The following is a 26,713-nucleotide window of genomic DNA, read 5'->3' as shown; positions in this document are numbered from 1 at the left end:
ACCCTTACCGACTTATCAATGACGGTACTTGTTGGGCATCATCACACCTTATTCATATCTGCAAAATGTAAGGGAAAGTATAGATACATTAGCAATGTTGTTGACTGCTGTACCTAATTTACTGTTCCTGCTCCCTACGCTTTGTGTGGTCTGTATTCTATATTGGGCGTACCGTAAGTATAGTAGATCGGTGGTGATGCGCCATTGTGGCTTATGGCGGGGTGGCGATTCGCCGTGAAAACCCGGGGTGGCGATTCGCCTCTTATCTCTTATGGCGGGGCCGCGATTCGCCATGTGTTCTTATGGGTGCGGTCGTGATTCGCCCTTTCGGGTATAGGCTGCGGTCGTGATTCGCCGTGAAAACTCGGGGTCGTGACTCGCCTTTTTTGCTATAGGCGGTGGCGGTGATTCGCCTGTCGTGTATTCTTACGGGTTCTGTGGTGACTCGCCATGTGTTCTTATGGGTGCGGCCGTGAATCGCCCTTTCGGGCATCTCTCGCGCGGTGTTGAATATGTATCAAATAAATAGTCATGTGAATGAACCTTTGTTAATGTGTATATCGTAAATTATTATATATGATGTAGTTTAGTCGTGACAAACGACCGATCGTGTTCTAAGTCTTTCCTCGCTATTGATCGCTAGCTGAATAAGACTTCAGATCGGGTTATTCACACCTTGTATACCGCTGTTTCGCACCTACAGAATAGTCTGCTGTTCACAGTCGTGACTTCACCGCGATAGCACAATATTCGCAGGTAATATTTCCGCAATAAGTTTGTCACAGAGCCGTCGCACAATATCCGCGTTCACAAACTAACACTCCGAAAAGGTGTGAAATATTGGTAAAATCCCACGATCGCTCACAAGATAACACCAAAGACATCACCATTTCTCGCGTCTTGTCATTACATACATCCCAATCGCTACAGTGTAATGTGTCGATGGTTGTTACTATCAAGTAATAAGTAATGAATAACAGTACCAGCGCAGACCGTGATTCGAAAACCAACAATTTGACACTTGCCCGCGATCGCTATATGTTTCATGCCTCTCGAATAGTGGCTGACTTTAGTTGCGTGATAAGATCCATGAAAATATTCAATCAATGTGTTAGTTTGTCAACTTGAAATGTAACTCACTACACAGATCAAGTTGAATCGTATTTGAATGTATTGACTCGATCCAACTCAAATCCTTTGACAAATCCTATTAACGCAATCTGTTGAATCGAACGTAACCTGAATATTACTGACACCAACATTCACCCACATCGGATCATTCACACATTCCACGCCGCTGTTTTAACAGTTATAGAATCAATACCAACTATCTCTAACCCGATAATATTCAATCATTTTGGTAATTTACCAACTTTAAATCCATTCGCGGATGTACTAAAGGTAAATCCAGATAATCCAAAATGAAATATTTGGACTTTGACATAGTCTGAATTGAAATAGATTGACAAACATGACTAACAACTTTCAACCCAGTCATATTTAGAGATTATACACACATTGATTCGAAACAAGTAATGAAACATTACAACTCTATTCGCGATCCGGCTTTTCAATTGCCAAAGCAGCATTTTAACATCTTACCATACTCAAAAGAATTATTCACAACATTAACAAGTGTTAAATATCTAGTTTTCACTTACTTGATTATGTCACTACAACTCACAAACTTGAATTAATTCATCCTGGTTGTATTCATATGACCGATAATTTTTTATTCAACTGTAAAGGTCGTTACTATTCTGTAAAACAAAGTATTTACTAATCGGTCCATATACGACTTGACATAAACCTATTACATTTTGAATATACGATATTTGAATGTCTAAACAATAACTGAGAAATAATTATCACAAGTGAATCCATATACGACAGCGTAAAAGATATTGGAATGTCAGCAACTCTTCACGGTCGTAGTTACTACCACATTAACTAATTTACCCGACCAACTCGTCATGATCATTCCTGAAATCAACACAAACATGCCCCTGTCTTCAGTTACCACAAAACAGCATCAAGTTTTAAATCCACTTGTAGCTGACGGATTATTTGATTGCATCGATAGAGAATATTATTGAACTCGTCGGTATTGTTACTACAACAAATTTTCGCTTACACCGACTGCGAAAGTTAATATCGAATGGTAAGTCTTGACCGCATATTTGTTGAACACAGACATGACAAAGAACATTACCGAGATTTTATAAACTAGTCATATTACTTTTCACATCTATCAATATCAGAATACAAATAATCAAACTTTTTGTTAAATGTAACATAGCACTTTTGGAATCGGATTCGTTATAGTCATACAAATTGTATTAAACCCAACACCAAAACAAAAGGACTTTTAAGTTCATTGAAATCAAATCATTCGTCTTCGACTTGCACTTTATTAGATTGCACGCAACAATTCGTTACGAATGAGCTGTAACCAAAGTTAAGAATTCTTTGTGCCCACAGATATAGAAGATGAATATAGCTAACACAATCACGAATCGACGTTTCAGAGTATTTCACGGATGTAATAAAATTGTTAGTGTCGCCTATCTAAAAGTATGCATGCGTTCGATTTCCATACCGACTGTTGCGATGTTTTGGATTCGCTTACAATGACCAAGAGTGAGGATTTAACATCAATGTCGTCACTGGTGGTATTCACAACAGAGAATCGAAACATTACACAGTGTGAAAATATATCTTTGATATCAAAGCACTATCCCAAGTACACGATCAATACTCAACTCCGTTCACACTTTCTATAGAACGTGCTAAATGTAAAATATCACGAGGTTGCACTCCAAGACTTTGATCATTGCAAAAGTAAATTGAATGTGTTTGCTCGATGCATTCAATTCAACTAGAAATGCCTAGTGCACAACAATCGTAATATTAAGGAAGTACTTGCTACACTCTAATTCACTAAACGTGTTTTTTGCATTGTTGTTCATTTGTAGCATTGATTGTTTTTGAACCCTCAAATAATAATTCCCGACATGAAACCAAACCGCTGAAAGTCGTTACCAACACAAAGAAACACTTTGTACGATGTTTGCCAAATGTATCCTATATGGTTAGGTGTACTAGAATTATTTGTGTAACACATACACCGACAATGTAATCGAAAATTTTTCCGTTGTCATTCGCTAAAGTAAATGTCATCACAATACTCTGTCACTAAAGACGTTACTTGTATGTGATTGAATCACCGATAATTAACTCACTAAACCGAACTCCAAAGAAATTTTACTCACTCGACGGCTATGAAACAGCGTCGCTTAATCGGTCTATATCGTTTTTCTAAAGGTAAATCATATCCATCCAATAGAAAACAATTTTCACTAGCTTGGTAATGAAACCGAAGTCTTCATTCAATATTTTGTTTGTGTCAAATACTTTGCAATAAACACACTGGAGTGGTCGAGCTTTACATCAGCAGACTGTAATCTGTAAATCAAGCTTACATCCTACTTGTAACTGTATCGTTTACCTAACCGAGTTGTATGCACACTGCACAGTTTGATGTTTTTTGTTATTTGGTAATTGCTGAATATACTACTTCGAAATACTCCCTTGAACGTAATTTCCATCATCGTAATAATCGAAGTACATTTGTATCGAATTCGTAACAACCGACTATGACATGATAAATTCTTGACAAGTTATGCTTGGAAGATTGGTCGTATATCACGAAAAATAATTACCGCTCATATTGATACTGTTATCCCTTGTTCGGTATTTTCAAACGAGTAAAATTTATTACTTGAGTTACTCCGCTTAATGCAAATGTAAACACAACCGTCTTTCAACATCACAAAGACTTCGATACAAAGTATACAATCAAACGCAACAAGTTTACTTTTGTAGGTTGTGTATGATTATCCTGCATAACTCATTTCTTACCAAAGCCATATGAAATATATTCAGGTTACACGAAAATATTCCCATGCTACTAACCTATACAATGATTGGTGTTGCTTTCAAAATGTTTCGATACCTCAAGAACTTTATTGTCTCAATGGATGTTCATGTATCTTAATAATCAAATAGTTCAACACAGAACTAATACGAACAGAAACATCAGAGTTGTTTACACAAAAGTTTGTATGTGTACAGTATGTGAATACCGTGTGTAAGCCCAGCACAATTGTGGTATCCACCCGAGTTTAGTAAACACAATTTACGACACCGAGGTCGCATCATCTTTCGTAAGACAACAAACCAAGGCTTCAGGATATGTCCATGTCATAGCAATAAATCAGCTACTCCAACAACAGAGTGCGTATGTTTCTTGTTACGGTGCTTACATCTTACACACAAATCAATCTACTTTGCTAACGAAAAGTGGTGAGTCATCATATGGTTGTCCTCACTAGTAAAACATACTATCATACAAAATGATCGTTATAGTTTGCACACCAGCGGTACATCGTACAAGTAACAAGTCTCGAGAATCCAGTTATTCAAAAAACACGAAAGTATTTCTACACCAAGTCGTTATGTTGACGAAAGCGTATATTGTAATATCATGATCGATTTGCATTCATTGGTCACAAACTGTCACTACTCTAAATAATTCTTTTTCACTCAAACACAAACGCATACTTGTCACCATTCGTTTTCATCAAGCACGAGTTCAAGAAACTTACTACGACATGAATTTTTATTTTTATGGTATGTAAATAGGTAATAATTAATTCAAGTAACACTATATCAACATCATCGAGTTGTGCTAATAGATTTACATGTGGTCTTGTGGTTGGTTTTCGTCGGGACATACAGCACGAGCTAACTGTAGACTCCTCTCTGTTGTACAGCTACTCGGTAATCGAAATGCATTAACATGTAAACAACGATCTTGTTTCATCACACCAAAAATATGTTCACTGTCGCGATACTCTGCACAAGACGTACATAGCCTTTTCACACTCGTAATAGTATACCAACGTCAAGCAATAACATTTAACAAGACCAACAACACTGAACCCACGACGTTTACCTATGTAAAATTACCACTTTCACTTGCCAGTCCATCGTCTACCTGACTAAACATATTATTTTCCTTTGGAGATCTGACGTTTACCCAGAGTAAGAAACCTTTTTCACTTGGAAATATATTTTTTCTCTTGGTAACAAACCTTTTTCACTTGGAAATATATTTTTTCTCTTGGTAACAAACCTTTTTCACTTGGAAATATATTTTTTCTCTGGGTAACAAACCTGTTTCACTTGGAAATATATTTTTTCTCTGGGTAACAAACCTTTTTCACTTGGAAATATATTTTTTCTCTGGGTAACAAACCTTTTTCCCTGAGCAACACACCATTTTGACTTGGTGGTCGTCGTTTACCCGAGTAAAAATATCATTTTCTTTTGGAGATCCGGCGTTTACCTAGTGTAACAATACATTTTCACTTGGAAAAATACTTTTACCTAGAGTAACTAATCATTTCTCCTGGGTAACAAACCCTTTTCGTCCGGAAAACTATCATTTGCCCGAGTACCAATACCGTTTTCACTTGGAAATAATTTTTTCCCTGGGTAACAATACCATTTTCGTTATGAAAACTGTCAACAACACCGGACAATTTGATATTTTTGTATATTGTTACAACAGGCAGCGACTAAATATACACCAACAACGACTCCAATACATTTGTGTAATCGCATATTCACTTGTTCTGGTGCATCCCATCGAAATCCTCAGTTACCCGCATGCAATATGCTCTTGTACATCGAAATGTATGTTTTGGAAATTGGACAATAGGTTTCGATATGTCTGCGATGTCCAGGTTCGTGCTTTGGATTTTCCAGAGTCAAAGTGTCTGAATAAAACACCGCCTCGACTTCGGTAAATGTTTGGTACGCAGATAACGGCGGTTGGAAATCGAGGAATTTATGTTTCCATCGGGCTAACAACTCCAGGTTACTTGTGATTTATCTCACACGTGTTTACTATGTTGTGTCGCTCTTTATTGATCAATACATACCACCCCATTCAGTTTGAAATCGGAAACCCCGAGAAAGAATTAACCGGATCCGGATATCAACTCTGAATCGATAAACCATATTCAAGTAAACATACCACAACCTGTGTCTCCATGAAAATAACAAGACATCGCACAAATCAAGTATACTTCGCGATTATTTGCCCACACAAGCAATCACGTAAACGAGGTGTATGACATTACATACATCATGGATTACATCGTGTCTAGCATTACAAACATCATGGGTGACAAATTCGTCTTCTCAAGTCTCGTCATGCACCGACTCTGTACATTCAGTGTGGGTATAGATGACTTGGGGATAGACAAACAGACATCTTTGACCGTAACATGGCCTTAGCATGAACCGAGATGTATTCAGCTTGGGGGGAAAAATTTGTCGCACACTATTTCACCGAGATTACACCTCTTTCACGGTTCACACCTTGATTTATCACCTTCTCAAGGTAGTTCGGGTTCTCAGATAGACTTGGTTCATGATTCGGACTTCGGGGTATAGTAAAATCAGGATGTGTAGTTTAATTACTCACTCACTCACTCACTCAATGTCCTGTATATTGGTGGTGGTCCTATCCTGCAAACTGTTTGCTGAGAACGTAGCTCATCCGTTGGCTCAATGTATATACGGAGTGCGAAAACCGTCGCTGTTTTGACTATGTGTCACAATCAATACTAAATATGAGAATTCGTTACACGGGTGCAACGTCGCAGTCAGACATCCTTAACAGTGATTCTGTGTATGGAAATCTCAAATTCGATTGCGGTTTTTGTAATCCGGGTTACTGTGATTCTGTGGTGTGAAGACTAAATTCGTGTTGTCGCAAGAGCGCGATGTCTATTTTACACCTTGAGCAATTATAAAACGCATCTTCGAAACTTTTGGTCTAGTTCATCCGCTTGCATTTCGAAACGGACCATCACCACAAGGCAATTGAAAAACGTTATCGTTACCTGACCATATACAAGAGCATGGATGGACTACGCATAACTGTCCATAGGTTCCTCTGGCCCCACACCGTGGTTTTACGACACAGAGAAGATGCAGCAGTGGAAATATTGAAAATGAAAAACGATACCTTGGTTACATTTGATTTGGATTTTACACCTGATGAACCATACACTCGATTGATACATTGGGACGACAACTCTATCGTCGAAGTCGAGGGAAAAGAAATGTACAGATTTGTTGGTGTCGTGGCTATTCAACGAAAATCGGGATACATGATAGTACATGGTTCACATATATGACTATGAATATGCATAATGCTCTGTTCACTGTATCGATATCACCAATGGTATTTGAACGAATAACCATGTTACGGTCAAAGATGTCTGTTTGTCTATCCCCAAGTCATCTATACCCACACTGAATGTACAGAGTCGGTGCATGACGAGACTTGAGAAGACGAATTTGTCATCCATGATGTTTGTAATGCTAGACACGATGTAATCCATGATGCATGTAATGTCATACACCTCGTTTACGTGATTGCTTGTGTGGGCAAATAATCGCGAAGTATACTTGATTTGTGCGATGTCTTGTTATTTTCATGGAGACACAGGTTGTGGTATGTTTACTTGAATATGGTTTATCGATTCAGAGTTGATATCCGGATCCGGTTAATTCTTTCTCGGGGTTTCCGATTTCAAACTGAATGGGGTGGTATGTATTGATCAATAAAGAGCGACACAACATAGTAAACACGTGTGAGATAAATCACAAGTAACCTGGAGTTGTTAGCCCGATGGAAACATAAATTCCTCGATTTCCAACCGCCGTTATCTGCGTACCAAACATTTACCGAAGTCGAGGCGGTGTTTTATTCAGACACTTTGACTCTGGAAAATCCAAAGCACGAACCTGGACATCGCAGACATATCGAAACCTATTGTCCAATTTCCAAAACATACATTTCGATGTACAAGAGCATATTGCATGCGGGTAACTGAGGATTTCGATGGGATGCACCAGAACAAGTGAATATGCGATTACACAAATGTATTGGAGTCGTTGTTGGTGTATATTTAGTCGCTGCCTGTTGTAACAATATACAAAAATATCAAATTGTCCGGTGTTGTTGACAGTTTTCATAACGAAAATGGTATTGTTACCCAGGGAAAAAATTATTTCCAAGTGAAAACGGTATTGGTACTCGGGCAAATGATAGTTTTCCGGACGAAAAGGGTTTGTTACCCAGGAGAAATGATTAGTTACTCTAGGTAAAAGTATTTTTCCAAGTGAAAATGTATTGTTACACTAGGTAAACGCCGGATCTCCAAAAGAAAATGATATTTTTACTTGGGTAAACGACGACCACCAAGTCAAAATGGTGTGTTGCTCAGGGAAAAAGGTTTGTTACCCAGAGAAAAAATATATTTCCAAGTGAAAAAGGTTTGTTACCCAGAGAAAAAATATATTTCCAAGTGAAACAGGTTTGTTACCCAGAGAAAAAATATATTTCCAAGTGAAAAAGGTTTGTTACCAAGAGAAAAAATATATTTCCAAGTGAAAAAGGTTTGTTACCAAGAGAAAAAATATATTTCCAAGTGAAAAAGGTTTCTTACTCTGGGTAAACGTCAGATCTCCAAAGGAAAATAATATGTTTAGTCAGGTAAACGATGGACTGGCAAGTGAAAGTGGTAATTTTACATAGGTAAACGTCGTGGGTTCAGTGTTGTTGGTCTTGTTAAATGTTATTGCTTGACGTTGGTATACTATTACGAGTGTGAAAAGGCTATGTACGTCTTGTGCAGAGTATCGCGACAGTGAACATATTTTTGGTGTGATGAAACAAGATCGTTGTTTACATGTTAATGCATTTCGATTACCGAGTAGCTGTACAACAGAGAGGAGTCTACAGTTAGCTCGTGCTGTATGTCCCGACGAAAACCAACCACAAGACCACATGTAAATCTATTAGCACAACTCGATGATGTTGATATAGTGTTACTTGAATTAATTATTACCTATTTACATACCATAAAAATAAAAATTCATGTCGTAGTAAGTTTCTTGAACTCGTGCTTGATGAAAACGAATGGTGACAAGTATGCGTTTGTGTTTGAGTGAAAAAGAATTATTTAGAGTAGTGACAGTTTGTGACCAATGAATGCAAATCGATCATGATATTACAATATACGCTTTCGTCAACATAACGACTTGGTGTAGAAATACTTTCGTGTTTTTTGAATAACTGGATTCTCGAGACTTGTTACTTGTACGATGTACCGCTGGTGTGCAAACTATAACGATCATTTTGTATGATAGTATGTTTTACTAGTGAGGACAACCATATGATGACTCACCACTTTTCGTTAGCAAAGTAGATTGATTTGTGTGTAAGATGTAAGCACCGTAACAAGAAACATACGCACTCTGTTGTTGGAGTAGCTGATTTATTGCTATGACATGGACATATCCTGAAGCCTTGGTTTGTTGTCTTACGAAAGATGATGCGACCTCGGTGTCGTAAATTGTGTTTACTAAACTCGGGTGGATACCACAATTGTGCTGGGCTTACACACGGTATTCACATACTGTACACATACAAACTTTTGTGTAAACAACTCTGATGTTTCTGTTCGTATTAGTTCTGTGTTGAACTATTTGATTATTAAGATACATGAACATCCATTGAGACAATAAAGTTCTTGAGGTATCGAAACATTTTGAAAGCAACAACAATCATTGTATAGGTTAGTAGCATGGGAATATTTTCGTGTAACCTGAATATATTTCATATGGCTTTGGTAAGAAATGAGTTATGCAGGATAATCATACACAACCTACAAAAGTAAACTTGTTGCGTTTGATTGTATACTTTGTATCGAAGTCTTTGTGATGTTGAAAGACGGTTGTGTTTACATTTGCATTAAGCGGAGTAACTCAAGTAATAAATTTTACTCGTTTGAAAATACCGAACAAGGGATAACAGTATCAATATGAGCGGTAATTATTTTTCGTGATATACGACCAATCTTCCAAGCATAACTTGTCAAAAATTTATCATGTCATAGTCGGTTGTTACGAATTCGATACAAATGTACTTCGATTATTACGATGATGGAAATTACGTTCAAGGGAGTATTTCGAAGTAGTATATTCAGCAATTACCAAATAACAAAAAACATCAAACTGTGCAGTGTGCATACAACTCGGTTAGGTAAACGATACAGTTACAAGTAGGATGTAAGCTTGATTTACAGATTACAGTCTGCTGATGTAAAGCTCGACCACTCCAGTGTGTTTATTGCAAAGTATTTGACACAAACAAAATATTGAATGAAGACTTCGGTTTCATTACCAAGCTAGTGAAAATTGTTTTCTATTGGATGGATATGATTTACCTTTAGAAAAACGATATAGACCGATTAAGCGACGCTGTTTCATAGCCGTCGAGTGAGTAAAATTTCTTTGGAGTTCGGTTTAGTGAGTTAATTATCGGTGATTCAATCACATACAAGTAACGTCTTTAGTGACAGAGTATTGTGATGACATTTACTTTAGCGAATGACAACGGAAAAATTTTCGATTACATTGTCGGTGTATGTGTTACACAAATAATTCTAGTACACCTAACCATATAGGATACATTTGGCAAACATCGTACAAAGTGTTTCTTTGTGTTGGTAACGACTTTCAGCGGTTTGGTTTCATGTCGGGAATTATTATTTGAGGGTTCAAAAACAATCAATGCTACAAATGAACAACAATGCAAAAAACACGTTTAGTGAATTAGAGTGTAGCAAGTACTTCCTTAATATTACGATTGTTGTGCACTAGACATTTCTAGTTGAATTGAATGCATCGAGCAAACACATTCAATTTACTTTTGCAATGATCAAAGTCTTGGAGTGCAACCTCGTGATATTTTACATTTAGCACGTTCTATAGAAAGTGTGAACGGAGTTGAGTATTGATCGTGTACTTGGGATAGTGCTTTGATATCAAAGATATATTTTCACACTGTGTAATGTTTCGATTCTCTGTTGTGAATACCACCAGTGACGACATTGATGTTAAATCCTCACTCTTGGTCATTGTAAGCGAATCCAAAACATCGCAACAGTCGGTATGGAAATCGAACGCATGCATACTTTTAGATAGGCGACACTAACAATTTTATTACATCCGTGAAATACTCTGAAACGTCGATTCGTGATTGTGTTAGCTATATTCATCTTCTATATCTGTGGGCACAAAGAATTCTTAACTTTGGTTACAGCTCATTCGTAACGAATTGTTGCGTGCAATCTAATAAAGTGCAAGTCGAAGACGAATGATTTGATTTCAATGAACTTAAAAGTCCTTTTGTTTTGGTGTTGGGTTTAATACAATTTGTATGACTATAACGAATCCGATTCCAAAAGTGCTATGTTACATTTAACAAAAAGTTTGATTATTTGTATTCTGATATTGATAGATGTGAAAAGTAATATGACTAGTTTATAAAATCTCGGTAATGTTCTTTGTCATGTCTGTGTTCAACAAATATGCGGTCAAGACTTACCATTCGATATTAACTTTCGCAGTCGGTGTAAGCGAAAATTTGTTGTAGTAACAATACCGACGAGTTCAATAATATTCTCTATCGATGCAATCAAATAATCCGTCAGCTACAAGTGGATTTAAAACTTGATGCTGTTTTGTGGTAACTGAAGACAGGGGCATGTTTGTGTTGATTTCAGGAATGATCATGACGAGTTGGTCGGGTAAATTAGTTAATGTGGTAGTAACTACGACCGTGAAGAGTTGCTGACATTCCAATATCTTTTACGCTGTCGTATATGGATTCACTTGTGATAATTATTTCTCAGTTATTGTTTAGACATTCAAATATCGTATATTCAAAATGTAATAGGTTTATGTCAAGTCGTATATGGACCGATTAGTAAATACTTTGTTTTACAGAATAGTAACGACCTTTACAGTTGAATAAAAAATTATCGGTCATATGAATACAACCAGGATGAATTAATTCAAGTTTGTGAGTTGTAGTGACATAATCAAGTAAGTGAAAACTAGATATTTAACACTTGTTAATGTTGTGAATAATTCTTTTGAGTATGGTAAGATGTTAAAATGCTGCTTTGGCAATTGAAAAGCCGGATCGCGAATAGAGTTGTAATGTTTCATTACTTGTTTCGAATCAATGTGTGTATAATCTCTAAATATGACTGGGTTGAAAGTTGTTAGTCATGTTTGTCAATCTATTTCAATTCAGACTATGTCAAAGTCCAAATATTTCATTTTGGATTATCTGGATTTACCTTTAGTACATCCGCGAATGGATTTAAAGTTGGTAAATTACCAAAATGATTGAATATTATCGGGTTAGAGATAGTTGGTATTGATTCTATAACTGTTAAAACAGCGGCGTGGAATGTGTGAATGATCCGATGTGGGTGAATGTTGGTGTCAGTAATATTCAGGTTACGTTCGATTCAACAGATTGCGTTAATAGGATTTGTCAAAGGATTTGAGTTGGATCGAGTCAATACATTCAAATACGATTCAACTTGATCTGTGTAGTGAGTTACATTTCAAGTTGACAAACTAACACATTGATTGAATATTTTCATGGATCTTATCACGCAACTAAAGTCAGCCACTATTCGAGAGGCATGAAACATATAGCGATCGCGGGCAAGTGTCAAATTGTTGGTTTTCGAATCACGGTCTGCGCTGGTACTGTTATTCATTACTTATTACTTGATAGTAACAACCATCGACACATTACACTGTAGCGATTGGGATGTATGTAATGACAAGACGCGAGAAATGGTGATGTCTTTGGTGTTATCTTGTGAGCGATCGTGGGATTTTACCAATATTTCACACCTTTTCGGAGTGTTAGTTTGTGAACGCGGATATTGTGCGACGGCTCTGTGACAAACTTATTGCGGAAATATTACCTGCGAATATTGTGCTATCGCGGTGAAGTCACGACTGTGAACAGCAGACTATTCTGTAGGTGCGAAACAGCGGTATACAAGGTGTGAATAACCCGATCTGAAGTCTTATTCAGCTAGCGATCAATAGCGAGGAAAGACTTAGAACACGATCGGTCGTTTGTCACGACTAAACTACATCATATATAATAATTTACGATATACACATTAACAAAGGTTCATTCACATGACTATTTATTTGATACATATTCAACACCGCGCGAGAGATGCCCGAAAGGGCGATTCACGGCCGCACCCATAAGAACACATGGCGAGTCACCACAGAACCCGTAAGAATACACGACAGGCGAATCACCGCCACCGCCTATAGCAAAAAAGGCGAGTCACGACCCCGAGTTTTCACGGCGAATCACGACCGCAGCCTATACCCGAAAGGGCGAATCACGACCGCACCCATAAGAACACATGGCGAATCGCGGCCCCGCCATAAGAGATAAGAGGCGAATCGCCACCCCGGGTTTTCACGGCGAATCGCCACCCCGCCATAAGCCACAATGGCGCATCACGACCGATCTACTATACTACTACCGTATACGCATATACGGCGTGGTGACCTTACTCTTTGGGGATATGTTTGGCAATGAGCCTAAATTTTCCGTTTTCATTTTTGCTTGAGAAATTAGACTTTTAGCATTTGCTGAAGTTACTAATCATGTGTGACCATGGTTGTCACACTTCTGCTTCTTTCAAATCTGTTTCTGATACTGGGATGTGTAATGGATGGATTGGTTCCGTAGTCGTAGTAGATGTTGTTGTGCTAATTGCTGGAAAGATTACATTTTCAGAAATATATTGTCATGGAGCTCATATAGTTGTAATTCGCATCATCACAAAAGTGGATGGTGTATATATAGGATTAATTTTCAGGCGAGGTTTATGAATATGTTGTATGGGTACACTAACTGGCATCGCCAATTGAGGGAACGGCGCATTTTTCACTACAGATTCTCAACCGTGACTTCACTCGCAATAATTACGCAGAATGGATATGCGTCATCACGTATATACTTGTTAAAAAGTATTCCGCCCCTCAACCTATTTCTTCCACCGGTCATAAATTTCGTGGTTTGCAAAAATATTTCTCTTATTATAGCGTTGACTGTCGAAGGTTCCCCAATACTGCCATTTAGAAGATGATACGTAAAGAGTGATACAGGTATGGGATATTGACCGAAAGATTTATAAGCAGGACTAGGATTTCATCGATTTTCGGATTAACCTGCTCGGGCTGAATACGGATTCGTTGGATACGTTGGGTTTCAGCGAGATATTTATACCAGAATTTTCGGTCATGCGCGTATTATATAGGGTTACCATATTTTGGAATCCGGAAAGGGGGACATCCTTTACAAATGATAAAAGTGAAATTACCGGACTATAGAAAACTGCTGAATATAAAATTAGTACTAGATATCTTGTTGTGTTGACTAACACGGGTCATTTTTCCAATCATACTCGCGAATGACCCGATCGAACGACCGCATTACAGATTTCGCGTCGTTCATGGCATGTTTTAATTCAGCCACGGTCCATAACCCGATTTCAAAAAAGGAGGACATTTAGGCGTCCTCGGAGGACATTTTCGATTTCCTGAAAAAGGAGGACAAGTCTTCCTAAAGGAAGACATATGGTAACTCTAGCCTAAAAGTTTTCTTAGAGTCTGAATATATATTGTCTTGTTGGAAGAGAATGGATTCATATTCTGAAACTTAGCGCCGTACGCAAATCCAAGTAGTGCGTAGAGGATCGAGAAATTCTCTGGTCCTACTCCGATCCTGTTTTTTAAGTCTCTGGTCCGACTCCTAAGTCGGATTCTAGAAATGACCGTGATCCAGTCCAAAAAACTCCGAATATAATTATTATCTACTCATAGGATGGTATGGGATATTGATGGAAACAATGCGAACAGGAAATTAAAACCTCAAAAGATCAAACACAACACTTTTCTGAAGTAATTATGCCAACACGGACTTGGCATATGGTTTATTTCCGTGATCGTTAGTAGTATAGTAGATCGGTCGTGACTTGGTGAATTTTGCATGGCGCTCTTATGGGCCCGCTCGCACGCGGCTGCGAAACTCGTGTTTGCACGGTAACCCTTTTGACCGCCCCTATCTCTCGCACGCGGCTATTGTGTCTTATGGGCCCTCTCGCACGGTAACCTTTTTCGGTATGGGGATCGCTCGCACGCGGCTTCGAAAACTCGTGTTCGCACGACCAATCTTTTTGACCCCCTATCGCGCGCACACGGCTGTTGGTTAAGGTACCCTTGTATAGGCATCTCTCACAGGCGGCTTCGAAACCCGTTTCGGCATGCCGTACTTTCGGGTATATACATCTCTCGAACGGTGTTGAATATGTATCAGGTAAAGTAAATAGTCACGTGATTTGTCCTTAAATGTCCACATCCAAAATTATTATATATTAGCGATTCGAGTTAATCCTAACGTTTACGGTGATTGTGACACCAGTATATCATTATTCTTAAGGAGGCGTTCGCATGTTAACGTAGCTGATATAGGCGGCATGATAGCGTTGCAGATATAGCGATCGCTCACACGGTTCTACATGAAGACGTCATAGTTCAGTCGTGACAAATGACCGATCGCATACTAACTCCAAGTCATGCTGTCTGTTGATTCGTACGTAACCTGAATAGTACGCCGAGTTTCGGCTCGGATTATTCGCACCTTTCCATACCGCTGTTTCGCACCTACAAAATAGTCTGCTGTTCACAGTTGCGAGACATCAAGCACACCCAATAACAATGTCATACCAATAAGACACATTGCAATGACTTTGAGTCTGTAAATTCAATCTAAACCATGTAACGGACATACAGACACACAAACAATCCTATTTACCTGTAACGTGGTTATTCGCACGACTACCATCGACGGCGAAAGCGAACAGTACAGCATACCAATAGAGCGACATGTGTCAAATATGGGAACCGCGCACAATCGTATACCCCGATTTTTGTTGGATATGTACGAAACCTACAAATCGATACATTTCTTGCCCTTCGACGTCAATGATACAATCGTCATTCCAGTTCGCTGCTCGAATGTGGGGTTCGTCGGGTGTAAAATCCATGTCAAATAACACCAAAGCGTGCCTTCTGTATTTTATTATTTCCACCGATGCATCTTGTCTGTGTCGTAACACTATGGTGCGGGGACTTGAAAAACGGTACATCCACATCCACATGGTGTCGACAACACGATGGATATTGACCGATGTATCCAATCACCAGTGATCCGGGGGAAAGATCGTCTATCCAGAGATAGGGTCATGACTATCTTGTAATGTTACAACGCGATAAATTTATCGAGTAAATCAGTGAATGCGGTGGCAATCTCGATGGAACAGCGCGATAGTCATTTGACCCTGCAATGTGTCTTATTGGTATGACATTGTTATCGGGTGTGCTTGATGTCATTCGATCTGCATCAAAATTACCGGTCATGATAATGTCTGTGAATTAAACACCGACTTATTCCCCGATGTTTGTATACCGGCACACTGCATGAAATGTCATACACCCCACTTACGCGAATACTTGTGTGGGCAAACAATCGTGACGTATGTGTGGATGGTGCATTGGTATTTTTTCGTGGAAACAAAACACGGGAGGTGTAGCATGTTTACTTAAATATTGTTCATTGGTTTATCGATTCAGAGTTGATATCCGGATCCGGTTACATACTTTCTCAGAGTTTCCGATTTCAAACTGAATGTAGTGACATACATTGACCAATAAAGACACAATATAGTAAACTTGTGTGAGAAAACTCAACCCGGGATTGTTAGCGCGATGGGAAACATAAATTCAGCCGTTTTCCTAACACCATTATCCGTGTACAAACCAGTTACCAAAGTCGAGGAGGTGTTTTATTCAGACATTTTGACTCTGGAAAATCTAAAGCACGAACCCGGACATCACGGACATATCGAAACCTATTGTTCAATTTCCAAAACATACACGTCGATGTACAACAGCACATTGCATGTGGGTAACCGATGATTTTGATGGATGCACCAGAACAAGTGAATATGTGATTACACAAATGTATCGGAGTCGTTGTTGGTGTATATTTTGTCACTGTCCGTTGTACCAATATACAAAAATATCAAATTGTCGGGTGTGGTTGTCAGTTTTCAAAACGAAAATGGTATTGTTACTTTGATGCAGATCGAATGACATCAAGCACACCCGATAACAATGTCATACCAATAAGACACATTGCAGGGTCAAATGACTCTCGCGCTGTTCCATCGAGATAGGCCTTTTGCTGGACTTCGATCACGTGACTAGATACGCATATAGCAACCACAAATTGGTTAGCAAGCTACTTTCTCGTGCACCTGCTTCAGTGCTAAATATCGCATAGTGTACTGTTGATTTCTGGTTGTAAACGTTTCGGAAATTTGTTGTAGAAGTCGTCAGAGAATTACCTATGCTAGATGTCAATCCTGTACAAAGCACATATAATGATATCGTCAGAATTACGCAGAAATCCGTCGTTAACGCAGCCGTATTTCGGATACAGTATATTATCGTTTTCGGGCTGTAAACGTTTTATATAAAACGCAAGTGTCATGGAAATGCGCAAGGATTCAAATATGTTGGGTGTCTTTGATTCATGAACTATGTAAACTCCTTGCGTCAAAATGATCGACATTGTAGCCGTTGTTTGGTAGTCAACTATGATTTTATGACACAAAATTCGACATTGCAGGACATTGACTGCGTGATATTTATTGCAGCATTAAGTTGGGTGTGGATAGTATACTATACTATAGTTGTATTGTAGTGGTAGTTGGTAATCATTGCAGCATTTTGATGATTGATATCGATTGCAATATATATAGGATAGGCCTACTGCTATTTTTAAGCCTAGAGACAATGACTGCCAGTGCCAGTACGTTGATGTGTTATGAATTCATGCAATGTGCTACATACTATATATATCTTAAACATCCTATGCTATTGTATGGCTTCTCAGTTAAACAATTCAAAATATTTAGACCTCTATACCTATATTACAAGTTATTGATCATTCTGTCATGCTGCCAAGTGCCACTACCTGAAGAAAAATGATCATCAGCTCCAATTGAGGGTGCAACAAACTGTTCCGAGGCCTGGATTACTTGATTGATTGCCTGGATTGGATTACTTCACTCTATGGCACAGTGCAAATATCTTGAGTTTCAAGACATGGCTATACCACATGTATACGAATTAATGATCTGATGGATTATCCCAAGAGAGCCGAACATAGGCAACTAAGAAATTGATGATGCCCTCGTCAAGAATTCAGCCTGGAGCCAATTATTATCACCACATAAAATTCGGTCATGCGGTAGAAGGCAGCGTTGTTTCATGCCAACAGAAAATGTCAGCAGATGATCTGATCACTGACTAACTGTCCTGAACTTCTTTCCCGATGTTGATGTCTCATGCTTTGAAAATGATATTTCATTTGTGTACAGCCAGACAAGCGCTCTTCCGTGGATGCTATGAATATGTCTCGACAAGTGGCTATGGAGATAGAGGAAAAGACATAGGCATAAGAGTCTCGGCAGTTATTGAACTTGATAAGGTTAACATGCATTTTTCTTCAACTATTTCTTATGCTCTGGGTATCGAATACACAAAAATTAATAAATTGCACTTCTTCGCAAGTTTATTTGTAAATTCAATGAATCAAAGAATATCATAATTTCAGAATATTACGGAGTCAATGCAAAAGAAACAATGGTAGTCGTCTTTAGAGGATGTTTCTGAGTTGGTTGAACCAATACACAAAGGGGGTCAGCAACGAAGTACTATTTTACCTGAGTATTAGCGTCATTATGAGTTTAGGCTACTTCCACTTCTACTTGACACTTTCTAGGTAGTACTTTTTTGTCAGGTTTGGGATTTTGTCAACTAGAAAGTAGCTTTGGCGCATGATTGCATCCCCTTCAAGCGTGAGGTTGTCATAACAACTGGGCAAAATAGCCCCAGTACCACGGTAACTAAATTAATTTTTTTAAATTGCACCTATTTGTGGTGTCATCACCCTTTTGCGTTGATCAAGAAGATGCAACATGTAATATTTACAGTTATCACATGGCATCAATTTCTAAAACTAAGTGACCCTCAACCAAATCTACTTCATGTAACGAATTTCTTGACTACTTTTCAGAAATTCATTTCTACTTCCACTTGAAGTACTTTGGACATGTCCTGGAAATAATTAGTGCTACTTGTACTGGAGTATAAATTAAGGCATTACTTCTACTCGGTTCCCAACAATGACCACGTTGACCCCCTCTGGGTATAGGATGACCTATCTTGTCACTGCGTTTGAGCTGCTCTAAGAGGTATTTGATAGTTACTTCCCTTAGTGCGCTCTGCGAAGCAGTGCTAATAAAATCGGCATTGTATGAGGCAACAATAAGTGCACTGCTTTGCTTAGTCTTGATGGCAGGTGCTCCCAAAAGATACTTCCGATGTGTTCAGCGACATTTGTTTTATAGCAGCACGCCAGCACCCAAACCAGCAGACAGTATATCCTGATCCTAGCGGGTCCCGGCTGCTTCAGTCATATCTTCCATCCAAAATCAGGCTCCACAACAGACAAATGGTACTGCTTGAACTAACAAATACTCTTACCAGAATATAAATCAATCGCTTTACTTCAAATGCATAAAATTAATGATCATAAAATGATCAGAGTTGAGTACCGTAATATGACTACGTTACCGATGGATTTCTGCGTAATTCTGACGATATCATTCTAACTGCTTTGTACAGGATTGACATCTAGCATAGGTGAATCTCTGATGACTTCTGCAACAAATTTCCGAAACTTTTACAACCAGAAATCAACAGTACACTATGCAATATTTAGCGCTGAAGCAGGTGCGCGAGAAAGTAGCTTGCTAACCAATTTGTGGTTGCTATGCGTATCTAGTCACGTGATCGAAGTCCTGCAAAAGGCCTATTGCTACCCCGTTCACTGATTTACTCGATGAATTTATCGCGTTGTAACAATACAAGATAGTCATGACCCTATCTCCGGATAGACGATCTTTCATCCGGATCACTGGTGATTGGATACATCGGTCAATATCCATCGTGTTGTCGACACCATGTGAAGTTCTTTGCTGAGATTACAGCGTTTGACCAAGGTGAACTATCGAAGTACGGGTGCTCGAAATGATTGCAAAAACTATCAGTCTTTCACCAAGTCACGATGAATGGATGTCGCTACTCCTACCTAACGACTCCAGATAAATATCGCGAACAGTGATTCTGCAAATCTCGGACTGATGCCGTGATCCAATAAGGTGTGTTTCTGTGGAATGAAGACTGCAATCATACACCACAATAGAACACTACCTCGTGATTTCACACGCAATCATAAAACACACCTTCGTATGGGTTTGTCCGGTTTGTCCGGTGACATTTCGAAACGGCCATCACCACTAGGCTATTGATCGGGGTTGCTCTCAGTTTGTTATATCGGTAACATTTTGAAACGGTCATCACCACAATGCTATTGATCGACGTTGGTTTCAGTTGGTCATATTGAAGAACATGCCAATCCGTTTTACAATGTACCGTTTTTCAAGTCCCCGCACCATAGTGTTACGACACAGACAACATGCATCGGTGGAAATAATAAAATACAGAAGGCACACTTTGGTGTTATTTGACATGGATTTTACACCCGACGAACCCCACATTCGAGCAGCGAATTGGAATGACGATTGTTTCATTGACGTCGAAGGGCAAGAAATGTATCGATTTGTCGGTTTCTTACATATCCAACAAAAATCTGGGTATATGATTGTGCGCGGTTCCTATATTTGACACATGTCGCTCTATTGCAGAGGTCTCAAACTCAAATGTGCTCGCGGGCCAATTTCTTACTTTTTGATGGCGGCGCGGGCCGCAGCACCAATAATAGGGGAATTCAATGTATTTCAAAGTAGGCCTTATTTCCGCGTTTCGAGCATAGGCCTACTCCTGATAACTAGGCTATATTGATCCTGTCATTACCGAAGTCAAATAGAATCAGCGTTTGATTTTACCTTCGAATGTTGGAACAGATCAATAACAACTTGAACATAATGGATACTGTGCCATAGCAATAGAAGTGGGCAGTCGCCAAAGAATCCATTGGTGTTACAGCTGTCAAGAGTAGGCTACGACCACTCGCCACATTAAATTGGCGATAATAACATATATAAAGATACCCAAGATGACATAGGATGTAACCAACTATACATCAAAGGGGCAACATAATGCCAATGGCAGTTGCTATACCTACCTACTTAGATATCTAAATAAGCTACGCAACGCAAGCTACGACCTTTTGATGTGTTACTATTTCTCATACCAGTTTGATAGTTTGTTCATAGTGTCCTATATGGTGTGGACACAAGCAAATCTCTTGGCTCAGTGAAATTGGTCCACGTCACACATTCCACTTGGTCAAAGGCAATTTGACGGTAATTTCTTACCGGCTTGTCCAGCATTAAAATTGGTAAAACGGGTATCAATGGAAAGCTACCACGGTACTGATTGCGAAAATATAAATTTTACTCTGTTCGTGACCCGGGAACTCCCTAAAATATGCTTCGAATGTTTCATTGTAAGTGAGTTTTGTATTGTGACGCAACCATGCCTTCTGAGCAGCTCAGGAGCACATGCGCACGAGAGTGATAATGTGAATGCTCAATCGCTTGCGCAACAATGGCCAATACGCTTGCAGCTTGCGGTGCTCCTCACCTGCTCCCAGACGTCAATGCTGCTTCACAATACCAAACTCACTTACAATGCAACACTCGAAGCTTATTTTGGGGAGTTCCAGGACCACGAGCAGAATAAATTTATATTTGCGCAATCAGTACCGCGGTAGCTCTCGATTGGTAGCCGCCGCACAAAATGGTCACGCAGGCCGTAAGCGGCCCGCAGGCCGCGTGTTTGAGACCTCTGCTCTATTGGTATGCTGTACTGTTCACTTTCGCCGTCGATGGTAGTCGTGCGAATAACCATGTTACAGGTAAATAGGATTGTTTGTGGGTCTGTATGTCCGTTACATGGTTTAGATTGAATCTACAGACCCAAAGTCATTGCAATGTGTCTTATTGGTATTACATTGTTATCGGGTGTGCTTGATGTCTCGCAACTGTGAACAGCAGACTATTTTGTAGGTGAGAAACAGCGGTATGGAAAGATGCGAATAATCCGAGCTGAAACTCCGCGTACTATTCAGGTTACGTACGAATCAACAGACAGCATGACTTGGAGTTAGAATGTGATCGGTCATTTGTCACGACTGAACTATGACGTCTTCATGTAGAACCGTGTGAGCGATCGCTATATCTGCAACGCTATCATGCCACCTATATCAGCTACGTTAACATGCGAACGCCTCCATAAGAATAACGATATATTGGTGTCACAATCACCGTAAACGTTAGGATTAGCTCGAATCGGTCATATATAATAATTTTGAATATAGAGATTAATTAAGGACAAATCACGTGACTATTTATTATACCTGATCAGTGGCGGCTCGTGACAATATCGGGTGGTGGGGCAAGGGCTGCAAGCGACTTTTTATCAAGATGACGTCACAATGGCGTTTTCCAACGTAAACAAGTAACTTGGTGGTACGGACTACGGTAACACGAACTTCCCGACAACAGTGATTTTAACGTATGTGCCGCGAGAGGTCTGCCGGTGAGCGGTGACTTGAAGTGTGGTAACTGCGTAAACGGCGTACGGAACAAAGATTCGACACGGTTCATGTTCGCACTATACCTGACTAATTATCTGCAGCAATGGAAATGACTATAACTCGAGAGATTGCGTAAGCCTAACTGGAAAGGTCAACGAGTTCGGACACATACGCAATTGTTATCTCATAGATTCGACATTTCATATTGAATCCAAAACATAATTCTGAAGAACTACGGATAGCGGCCTCGGAAATTCGGTCCCGGTACAGCATAGGAGATTTTGGCCTTGAGGCTGGAGACTGTCACACGACACATACGGCTTACGGTCTATAGTGTCTATATGTCTGCTGCAAAATCGCCATGGGAAAATATATTACCGAATAAATACGTGGATGAAAGCCGAAAACTTGGTACACTGTTACATGAAATCATCGAGAAATAGCCTCATGACCGTTTTCGGTATGGTACACTGTCAAAATTAATACGAACAGACCAACACCGAATTTTGCGTAAAATTTACTGAGGAATAGGCTGATCAAGCGATCAGCTCATAGCCGCCATCGAAAACGAAACAGCTATCGCGCTTGACAGGGGTTGTAATTGTAAGCAAATGGCCTGAAGGCCACAATTTCACGGTGAAATTGACATTGGAGAATATAAAATAAAAGTAAATATTTGAATGCAAACCGAGGATGTTAGTAAACTGTTTCATGATATCATCATCTCATCACCTATCTCAGTATGGAACACAGTTAGCGTTAACACAGATACACCGGCTTTTGCGTGAAATCCGCAATGCGTTAGGTGGGCTAAGTGTCAGATCAGCGCACATCTCTACCATACTCGACCTTGATAACGAAATTGCTGCCCTAATCATTGAGTGCCAACCTTGAGACTAGGTACAGCGTTCGATACTAAAATCAAGACATACCATGCAAAAGCTCATGACGGATCTAGGTAAGGAGCATCGTTAAAATCAATGGAGACCAATACCGGCTTTACGTAAAATATGTTTGCGATAAATGACGAGTCAGCTCTCACTCGACTTAGGAAACGAAATTACCACAAACACAGTACAGTGACAAACTTGAAACTTGGTACAGCGTTCGATACTAACATTAAGACTTACCGTACCAAATGTCATGACCGATCTCGGTATGGAACATCGTCAAAATCAATGGATACCAATACTGGCTTTTGAGTAAAATCTGTTTGCGATACATGACGGTCAGCACACACTCAACTTCGGAAACGGAATTACTACCCTAAACTTTAAGTAGAAACCCTGTAACTTGAGACAGTGTTAAATACCACCATCACGACATGACATACCAAGTTTCAAGAATTATCATGGTGTGAAACACCATCAAAATCGACCTATACCAGCAAAGGTCGACTAAACGCATATGACGGTAACCTAGTTCAGATATAGTTACGATTGTTACATCACACCTTGAGGGCGACTAGGCTATGTTGCCCCGGTTGCTCGGTAATTTTATGAATAGGAGAGAGTAAATCACTGTTTCTTTATTGTGCGCGGCTTTGAGAGAATAGACAGTGAAAGCTTGTTATGAGCGCTACCGGGGCATGCCCCGGCTAGGCATTCGCAAAGCGAAAACACGGAAGAGAATTCGATTTTCGCAGAGACTTCGCTATATATGGGCATTTACAAGCGAAAGGACAAGAAGAATACGATCTTCGCTATGATTTCGGTATATATAGATTGCTGTGCGTCTCTAAATGGTAAGGAACTGTTATTGAACAGAATTTTAGGTGGGGCAATGCCCCAGTTGCCCTATAGGACGAGCCGCCACTGTACCTGATACATATTCAACACCGTGCGAGAGATGTATATACCCGAAAGTAGGACATGCCGAAACAGGTTTCGAAGCCGCGTGTGAGAGATGCCTAGCCTATACATGAAAGGGTACCTTACACAATAGCCGTGTGCGAGCGATAGGGGGTCAAAAAGGGTGGTCGTGCAAACACGAGTTTTCGAAGCCGCGTGCGAGCGATCCCTATACCGAAATGGGTTACCGTGCGAGAGGGCCCATAAGACACAATAGCCGCGTGCGAGAGATAGGGGGGTCAAAAGGGTTACCGTGCATGCGTGCGCCGCGTGCGAGCGGACCCATAAGAGCCCCATGCAAAAATCACCAAGTCATGACCGATCTACTATACTACTATCGTTTCACTATAACTATTGATTCGATGGTGGAAGAGGGCAAGGCTGTCATATTCTTAGTAGAAAGTACTGATCCGGCTCCGGCCAAAATTGAGAAAATTCCACCGGATCCGGATCCGGCCAAAATTGAGAAAATCCGACCGGACATCCAATCCGGTCGGATTTTTTAAAAAAATTTCCGGAGCCGGAACGGAGCTGGATCAGTACTTTTCCTGATATGGCCAGAGCCGACTCGGAGCCGGACCAGAGAATTGAAAAACAGGATCGTAGTCGGACCAGAGAATTTGTCGATCCGCACCGTACTAATAGGCATGAGAAGGAAATGATACCACAGTGGCGGATTCAAAACCTTCAAGTCATCATTGTTACCCTCACAAGAAATGTTATGTCAGTTTAGGGTATATCGGCTGTGTGCATATTTAGTAAATGATATTTCGATTCTAAATGATATCTACAGATACTGAAAGATATGCTCATGATCTCCATCTAGCGTGCGTTTACTTCCAAACAACCGCAACGCAAGCGATCAAATATATTTGTACAATATGGAGTGCTTGGTATTTTGATCAAAGTTCTTCAAAATCGCGATAACTATATCGGCTTCTCTTGGTTGTTATCGAATTTCTATTATTGCTGTCATCTTCACGCAGCGAGTGATAGTAAGTTCACATTCCAAGAATGTAAAGATTGGCTATATCATAGAAACCTTCACATTGTGAACGCGAACCTGTGATTGGTCGGGGCTCACATCCAGTACACCAGTGGTCGGGAACCTCTGTCTCTCGAGCCATATATGGCTTTTTGTGAATTTTTTAATTTTGTACCTAATTTATCAATATTGCAGCAACTTGTTAGTAAATTTTAATGACGGGGAGAACAATTATTCTCGTGGCAGCATGAACATGTCTTTGAGAGGTCAAGACAGTGGGGTATTCAGGGTTAGGGGCTCGTACCACCTTCTTTTCAATATCCCCAAATTTAAATTGCTGTCGCACCGGCGACAAACACCAGTCGCGAATTCGATCTACCCACCATCGCGCGCCTAGAGATCGTGGATTGCACGATACCATGATTAACGAAAGAGAAAAGCAGACGTGGCGACACTTGTAGGACAATGCAGTTTTCAAATACATATTGTCTTCCTGATCTACGCCGAGAAATAAAATGCCTTGGAAGCAATGTTCCCTCTAAAAAGCTGCGCACGTGCGCAAATGCGCAGTGCTGAGACGGTCTCTGCGCACAGAAAATCCAAGTTGCGCACAAAAAATCCGAAGTGATGACTTTTTTTTAGTCGTTACGCGCTGTTGTCCAAGGGACCGTGCAGTGAGTGGGTGAGTGTGCGCAGAGTCGTCAAAAATTAGAGGTAGCAATGCTTGCAAATTACATTCACAATTACAAATTCAGATTAAAAACAACGCCATAACTATTCATTTTCTTGATTGGGTAATTAGTAGCTTTCTAGCGCCGCCGTAAAAAGGTAGGTGTGTAATGCGATGTTACGTTACGCCGTATATTTTAGAAGTCGATCAATACTTAGATTTTCAGAATCAGCGCGACAATTACATCTGATTAATATCAGTGATTATAAATTCTAAGCTATTGACGATGAGTTGCGCTGTTACAGGTGAGGCTTGGCCCGTCTGTGCCTCATCTGAGCCTTACCTCTCCTTTATCGCTTCAATTTCGAACAATAAATATGAAATTTCCGTGATTTTGGGAATAAAAATGTTTAAAATCTATTCATTCATAAACATCGATAGAAGATAACAATAACCATTGAAGGTTT

General features: G+C 39.7%; 1 long non-coding RNA gene across 1 annotated transcript in view; it reads left to right on the top strand.

Annotated features, from left to right (window-relative positions):
* Nucleotides 1-26,713, top strand: part of LOC145445032 (uncharacterized) — a 361,778-nt gene that overhangs the window by 168,154 nt on the left and 166,911 nt on the right. The window lies entirely within an intron of this gene.

Source organism: Botryllus schlosseri, chromosome 8, assembly GCF_051294905.1.
Source record: "Botryllus schlosseri isolate E-star chromosome 8, Bs_hap1, whole genome shotgun sequence".
NCBI classification, from domain to species: Eukaryota; Metazoa; Chordata; class Ascidiacea; order Stolidobranchia; family Styelidae; genus Botryllus; species Botryllus schlosseri.
The sequence above is the reverse complement of the archived record's forward strand: the minus strand, read 5'-3'. Positions and strand labels throughout refer to the sequence as shown.